At 62.4% G+C, this 7,789-nt stretch overlaps 2 long non-coding RNA genes across 2 annotated transcripts; one reads left to right on the top strand and one right to left on the bottom strand.

Moving 5' to 3' along the window:
- Window positions 1-644: 644 nt before the first annotated feature.
- LOC309685880 lies at window positions 645-4,497 on the top strand. The gene is made up of 3 exons (XR_014270503.1): window positions 645-658; window positions 2,111-2,208; window positions 4,114-4,497. It is a non-coding gene; the product is annotated as an uncharacterized lncRNA (long non-coding RNA).
- Window positions 4,159-7,361, bottom strand: LOC309685881. The gene is made up of 3 exons (XR_014270504.1): window positions 7,268-7,361; window positions 6,267-6,457; window positions 4,159-4,211 (listed from the first exon to the last, which is right to left on the bottom strand). It is a non-coding gene; the product is annotated as an uncharacterized lncRNA (long non-coding RNA).
- Window positions 7,362-7,789: the final 428 nt, after the last annotated feature.

Genomic DNA, 7,789 nt, shown 5'->3' on the forward strand with positions numbered 1-7,789 from the left:
GTGTCCAACAGCCCCCATCGCCCCACACCATGGGATACAGCAGCTGTCCTGGACCCTTTGAGGGGTCCAACAGCCCCCATTGCCCCACACCATGGGGTACACCAAATATCCTGGACCCTGTCAGGCACCCAAGAGCTCCCATCACCCCACACCGCAGGGCACAACAGCCCCCATCACCCCACACCACGGGGCACAACAGCCGTCCTGGACCCTCTGAGGCACCCAAAAGCCCCCGTCACCCCACACCATGGGACCCAAAAGCCCCCATCACCCCACACCATGGGGTACAACAGCCGTCCTGGACCCTCTGAGGCACCCAAAAGCCCCGTCACCCCACACCATGGGACCCAAAAGCCCCCGTCACCCCACACCATGGGGCACAACAGCCCCCGTCACCCCACAACTGCCCCGACTCCCGTCGGGCGCCCACAACCCCCATCACCCCACAACCACCGCGGGCCCCACCAGGCCCCATCACCCCCCACATACACACAGACGGGGTACAAACACCCCCCCCCATACACACACCCCCCCCCATACACACCCCCCCTCAGGCCCTGCCGGGGGGCGGGTGACCGTTGGCCGGCGCGCGCGCGGCCGTTAGGGCGGTTGTTTACAAACAGCCCCCCCCCCTCCCCTCCCTCCCTCCTCAGCCCCGGTATGGCGGGAAGCGGGATTGGGGGGGGGGGGGGGGGGGGGGATTAATGGAGGAAGGGGGGGGGGATGCTTTACTGTGGGCGCCTCCGTCGGCCCCGCGCGGCGGGAGCGGGAGCGGGGGGGGGGGGCGGCGGCGGCGGCGGTGGCGGCGGGGCGGGCGGCGGCGGGGGGAAGATGTCGGCGGGGCGGCGGTGGCCGCCGGTAACGAGGAGAGCGGCGGCGGCGGCGGTGGCAGCGGCGGCGTCTTCCTCCTCCTCCTCCTCCTCGTCTTCTTCCTCCTCGTCGTCTTCGTCCCCCTCCGCCTCAGACACCACCATCTCCTCCTCCTCTTCCTCGTCCTCCCTCAGAGGGGAAGCCATGGCGGGGCTGAGGGGGGAGACGGGAGTGAAGGCGGGCGGGAGGCGGAGGGAGGTGGTGGTGGGGGGTGGTGGTGGTGGTGGGGGACCCCTCCGCGTTCTCCCACCTCCCCCAACCCACCACACCGGGGGGGGAACCGGGGACCGGGAGACACCCCCCCCCGGGGCCGATCCCCGCCGTTTCCCCGCCGGTGAGGGGAGGGAAAGGGTGGGAGCTTGGTAAAGAAAGGTGAAAACCCTACAAAAAAGCTTAAAATCTCCTCAGAAAACCCCCCCAAAACCCACCCCCCCACCCCCCTCCCGCCGGCTCGTTGGGGGGCGGGCGGGACAGCGTTCCCCGCCGGAGCCAAGAGGGAAAATGGCGGCCCCGAAATTTATTTTTAAATCCGAACAACCCCCCCACCACCACCTCCTCTCCCCCCCCCACTCCGCCTCACAACCACCACCGCCCCCCCCCCCCCCCCAACCACCACCTCACCACCACCTGGGGGAAAAAAAAAAAGGGAAAAAAGAAAAAAAAAAAAACCACCAACAAAAAGCAACAACAAGAAACACACACACCACCCCCCCGCCGCCAAAAAAAAGGAGTCTTGAGGAGAAAAGGGGGGGGTAGAGGGGGAAAAAGAAAGAAAAGCGGAAAAAAAATTAAAAAGTGTCGTCCCCCCCCCTTAAAGGGGGTAAAAAAAAAAAAAAAAAAAGCCCAAAATGGCCGTTTGAGGGGTGGTTTTTGTGAGGTCGTTCCCCCCCCCCCCCAACAGCCCCCCCCCCCCCCCGGCTCCCACACACACCTTCCTGGAGGGTAGAAAAGATTTTTTTTTTTAAAAAAAAAAGCACCAAAAACCAGCAAAAAAAAAAAAAAAGCCTCAAGAAAAAGCAATTAAAAAAAAAATTTGGAGGAAAAACCAAAAAGAAAAAAACCAACCAAAAAAAAAAAAAAAAAAGCTTCCCCCCCCTCGTCGCCGCTACAGCCCGAGCGGGTGAATAGTCATAATTCTGCTTATTATTATTATTATTATTATTTGTTGTATTTTTTTGGCTTGTTTGCTTGGTTTTTTTTTATATATAAATATATATATTTCTATATATAATCTCTGCAGATCCCGGCTCGGCGCGTGAGATGAACAATATTTGTGTATTCCCGGCGCGGGGGGGAACCGAAAGAGGAAGATTTCTGCATAAAACAAAGATGGCTGCGGTAAATTATTTCTTTTTTTTTTTTTTTTTTTTTTTGCTCTCTTTCTCCTTATACTTCTCTTCCCCCCCCCCCCCCCTTTTCAATAAAAATATTTCGGGGGGGGGGGGGGCGGATTAATCAGTACTCATGCTCAGTGTGACATCAGCATAAATTGTTAAAGGTTAACTAGTTCCATACTAGTCACGCCGATTTTTTTTTTTTCCCGTTCCCCCCCCCCCTATTTTCACTAGTCCACGCCAAAAAAAAATGACGAGGGGGGGGGATATTTTAAAACACACACACGCACACAAAAAAAAAGAAAAAAAAAAAGAGTGTTTTTTTTTTTTTATTCTTTATCCCTCCCTTCCCTACTTTTAAATACTTCAGAAGGGAGTGGTTTTATGGGTTGGCTTTCTTTTTTTTTTTTTTCTTTTTGACTTTCTTTAAGCTGCAGGGGAGGAAGAACAAAAAAAAAAAAAAAAAAAAAGAAAAAATATTTTTAAAAGGGGAAAAAAAAAAAGGGGGCTTTGAAAGTCCCTCTGGCTGCAGGGATGGGGGTTTAACCGGCCGCACCCCCCCTGCAAACCCCCCGTTTTGCTGATGACCGCCTCCCCCCAAAAAAACTCACCAAAACTGAGGAGAAATGGGCAAAATTCATGATGGGGGGTGAGTTTTTTTGTGGCCTTCTTGCCCAAAATGCTTCAAAACCTGCCTAAAAACTAGACAAACCTCCCCAAAAGTGCCCGGGCTGAGCCCCGGCTGACCACCCCGACCCCTCGCACGTGGTTTTTTGCCGCCTTTTTAAACCTCACGCCTCCTTTTTTTTTTTGGCTTTTGTGCCCCAAAACGCCGGAGGATGAGCTGATGGGGGCAGCAGGTTGAGCCCCGAATCGCCCCGCTTGGGACCGACACCGCCGGCCCTCGGGGTCTCCTGCTGCCCCCGAAACGGGGCAAATCCCACAAAACACTCAGGATTTGGGTGGTTTGGATTTTTTTTTCCCCATTTGTTTTTTTTTTTATCCCAAAGGCCGTGACCGGTTGTTGCGCGGTGGTTGCCGGCCAGTGAGGGCAGCACCCTCTCACCCTCAACCCCCTCCGGCCCCCTCAACCCCCCCTGTTTTCTACAAACCCTAAAAAATAGATAAAACTGGGTGATTTTAGGGCAGGGAAGACCCTCGCACCACAACACCGTGCCAAAAAAAGCCTGATGACTCCCCAAATCCCCCCAAATCTCCCCAACCCCCCGGGACAACCCCATGCTGCCACAAGCGCCGGGTAGACTCATTCCGCTTGTCTTTTGGGGTTAGTTTGTTGCTTTTTTCACCCTAAACCCACCACCCCCGCCCCTCCTGACACCCTCAAACCCTTCACCCCACTCCCCGCCGGTGTCTCGGCACAACCACCCCCCCCCGCCTCGCTTTTGTTTTGGGATGGTTTTCTCCTTTTTCACCGTTTCCCCTCCGTTGGTGTGAGTTGGTGAGCCTCTCCGGCGCACTGTCGGCGAGTTCATCACCGGGCCCGGCCGGTGACACCGCGGCTCCCGCCGACGCCTCTCCATCCCCGCCGGCACTGGTGGTCGCGGAGTCACCCGGTGCCAGCAGAGCCGGGGGTGTTTCCCACCCTCCCTCCGGCACCAGCACGTTCCCGGCTTCCATGAGGGAACTGCCGGAGAGTCCGGCGGTTACTCCGGGAGGGTGACACCATCCCGCGTGGTGTCACCGTTGTGGCACAGCCGGTGGCCGAGACGTCCCCCCTGCCGAGTGCTCGGTGAGCCTGGGGTGAGCCAGTGCCGGGCAGCTGTTTCGGGGTGCAGATCGGTGTTGCCAGAGCTGGACGGGTGACACCTGTGGAAACAGATGTCACCCACACCCCAAGTCACCCGCCAGCACCCCCGAGTCACCCACCCACACCCCATGTCACCCCCAGCTTGGCTGACTTACGCCCGCCACCGCCTGTGCCATGACAATGACGGTGACAACCGCTGGACCCTCCTCTTCGGGGACACCGGTGCTACTGCAGAGCAGCTGGACGGGGACAGCCGGACAGGGACAGACATCGGGGACGCCGCGAGCCCTCCGGGGGGGCGTCAGGTCAGCGTCGGGGACACGTCCCACGTGACGCCTGGCCGTGCCAGGGGCTGGCAGCCACCCACGGGGACAAACAGCCAGCGCTGCGCACCCGGCGGTCGTCACCCGCTGTCACCCGCCACTGGTCTGGCGGGAAAACACCCCCATGGTGGGGGGTATGGTGTCACTGTCACCCGGGGGGGAAACATGGGGACACTGAGGCTGAACCTGGCTCTGTCACCCCATGGGGTGGTTACAGCATCACTGTCACCTGGGGGGGGGGGTGACACGGTGGTACCCCGGGGGTGACACCTGGGGACATCAAGGCTGTGTCACCTGATTAGAGGGGTACAGCATCACTGTCACCTGGGGGGGGACACGGTGGTACCCCTGGGGTGACACTTGGGGCCACCACCGAAGCTGTGCCACCTCACGGGGGGGGGGGAGGTGACAAGACACCCCATGAGTGGGAGAGTGGGTGGTGGTGGGGGTGACACAGGGTGACAACTCCCTCCTGTCACCCCCTGAGGACCCCCAAGAGCCACCTGCCACATCCCAGCTGGGGGGGGGGTGTCCCCAAAGAGGGTCCCCGAGTGTCCTCATATGTCGTCCCCTCCCCCCATGACCCCATCCCGAGGTTCCACTGCGGCTGTTTTTTTTTGGCAAAATCGGGTTTATTTCTGCTCAAAAAGTTACAGTTTGCCCCCCCCCCCAAAATTGGGGGGGACCCTCCTGGGGACCTCCCGGTGTCACTGTCCGTCTGTCGGGGGAGGGGGCGGCCTCACCCTGGGGCTGCAAATGGAGGAGACGGGCGGTGGGTTTGGGGGGGGTTTGGGGTACTAATGGGGTTTGAGGGGGTTTTGGGGTGCCAGTGGGGGTTTGGGGGGGCCCTAATGTCAGGGTTTTGGGGGGAGGGCTAGGGGATTTTGGGGTGCCAGCGGGGGTTTGGGGTGCCAGCGGGGGTTTGGGGAGGCGTCAGGGTTTTGGGGTGTGCTTGGGGTATGGGGGGGGGGGGTCCTACCCACAGTGTTTTGGGGGTGCTGGGGTGGGGGGGGGTGAGGTGTCAGTGGGAGTTTGGGGGAACTTGGGGGGGCTAGCAGGGTTTGGGGGTGCCAGTGGATATGGGGAGCCCTACTGGCAGGGGTTTGGGGGGGGCTGGTGGGGTTTGGGGTACCAGTGGGGTTTGGGGGGGGGGTACAGGGTTTTGGGGTGCTCGCTAGGGTTTGGGGGAGCGTGTGGGGGTTTTGGGGTGCCAATAGGGACTCGGGGGGGCCATACTAGCGTTTGGGGGGGGCCTGGTGGGGTTAGGGGTGCCAGCAGGGGTTTGGGGGTGCATACTGGGAGTTTGGGGGGGACCCCCCCTTGCAGGGTTTTGGGGGGCAGGCGGGGGGGTACAGGGTTTGGGGGGGTCAGAGTTTGGTGGATTAGGGTTGGGGGTACAGGTTGGGAGTGCAGGTTTGGGGTGCAAGTTTTGGGGTGCAAGTTGGGGGGGCAGGTTTTGGGGTGCAGGTTGAGAATGTCAGGTTTGGGGTGCAGGTATTGGGGTGCAGTTTGGGGGAATCAGATTTTAGGGTACAGGTTGGGGGGTTGAGGTTTTGGGGTGCGGGTTTGGGGGTGTGGGTTTGGGGTGCAGGTTTTGGGGTGCAGGTTTGGGGGGGTGAGGTTTCGGGGTGCAGGTTTGAGGGCGCGTCAGGTTTTGGGGTGCAGGTCGGGGGTGAGGGGTTGGGGGTCAGGTTTGGGGGTGCGGGTTTGAGGGCAGGTTGGGGTGGTGTCAGGCCTTGGGGTGCAGGTTTTGGGGTGTGGGTTTGGGGGTCAGGTTTTGGGGTGCAGGTTGGGGGGTGGTGGGGGTTTGGGGGTCAGGTTTTGGGGTCCAGGTTGGGTGGACAGGTTTTGGGGTGCAGGTTTGGGGGGGGGCAGGTTTTGGGGTCCAGTTTGGGGGTGCAGGTAGGGGGGGGTCAAGTTTTGGGGTGCAGGTTTGGGGGGGGAGGGGGTGTCAGGTTTCGGGGTCCCTACCGCGGCTACTCCTCGCGGAAGTCGTCGGTGAAGTAGAGCAGGACGGTGGGGGGGGACCCGTCGGGGGCGGGGCCCGGGGGGGGCCCGTCGGGGGGCAGAGGGGCCCCCCCGCAGCGCCACGCGTACCCCCCCGCGTGGGCGTTCCAGGGCAGCGCCCGCTCCAGCAGCCCCCCCGCCTGCTCCCCGCAGGCCTGAGCCGCTGCCCGTCAGCACCCCGGGGGGGCCACAACCCCCCCCCGGGCACTGGGGACCCCCCCACGGGGACAAGGGAACACCCACGGGGGACTGCACCCCCCCACGGGGACAGGGGACCCCCCCCACGGGGGACTGCACCCCCCCACAGGGACAGGGGACCCCCCCCCAAAAGGGACCCCAAAAGGGGACAAGGGCAACCCAAAACCCTCCTCCCCACCCCGCCGGGGGTCCCCCCAACCCCCCCCAGGTGACAGTGGGGACATCACGGGGGTCCCCAATGTCCCCTCCGGACCCCCCTGGGGACATCCCAAGGCCCCCCCCCCCCACCAGGTGACAGCGGGGATGACCTGGGGTGTCGTCCGTCCCCCCCCCCCCCCCGGTGACACTGGGGACATCCCAGGGGTCCCCTGTGCCCCCCACCCCCCCCCGGACCCCCAGGTGACAACAGGGACATTCCTATACCCCCCCAGGTGACACTGGGGACATCCCAGGGGTCCCCCGTGTTCCCCAACACCCCCAGGTGACACTGTCGATGTCCCGGGGGTCCCCCATGTCCCCCAACCCCCCCAGGTGACACTGGGGACGTTACAGGGTTTCCCCTCCCCCCCAGGTGACAACAGGGACATCCCGGGGGTCCCCCGTGTCCCCCACCCCCCCCCAGCTGACACTGGCGATGTCCCAGGGGTCCCCCGTGTCCCCCAGCCCTCCCCCCAGGGTGACAGCGGGGCTGACCCGGGGGTCCCCTATGCCCCCCCCCCCCCCCCCCCGGTGACACTTGGGGACACCCCGGGGTTCCCCCCCCCCACCTGGATGACGTGCTCCTGCCCCGTCAGCGTGTTGCGCAGCCGCAGTGGGCGGGGGGCGGCCGTCACGCGCCCCACCTCCAGGCGGGGGTCCCGCCACCAGGGGGGGTCCCCGGGGGGGGCCCAGTCCGAGCGCGGTTCCGGGGGGGGCCCCCCCGGCACGAGGCACCGCCGCAGCCCCGAGCGCGGCTCCACGCGGGTCAGCGGCTGCGGGGGGGGGGGAGGGACGGGACACCCCGAATGGGGGGGGAGACCCCAAAATGGGGGGGACCCCAAAATGGGGGGGGACCCCTAAAGAGGGGGGGGTGAGACCCCCAAAATGGAGGAGGGGGTCTGGTGACCCCTGAAATGGAGGGGGAGACCCCCAAAATGGAGGGGGTCTGGTGACCCCCTAAATGGGGGGGAGATCCCCAAATGAAGGGAGAGACCCCCAAAATGGAGAGGACCCCAAATGAGGGGGGCGACCCCAATATGGAGGGGGGGGGGGGCTGGTGATCCCTAAAATAGGAAGTGGTGACCCCCAAA

The sequence above is a fragment of the Vanellus vanellus genome, assembly GCF_965231255.1.
Source record: "Vanellus vanellus genome assembly, contig: HAP1_SCAFFOLD_2267, whole genome shotgun sequence".
NCBI classification, from domain to species: Eukaryota; Metazoa; Chordata; class Aves; order Charadriiformes; family Charadriidae; genus Vanellus; species Vanellus vanellus.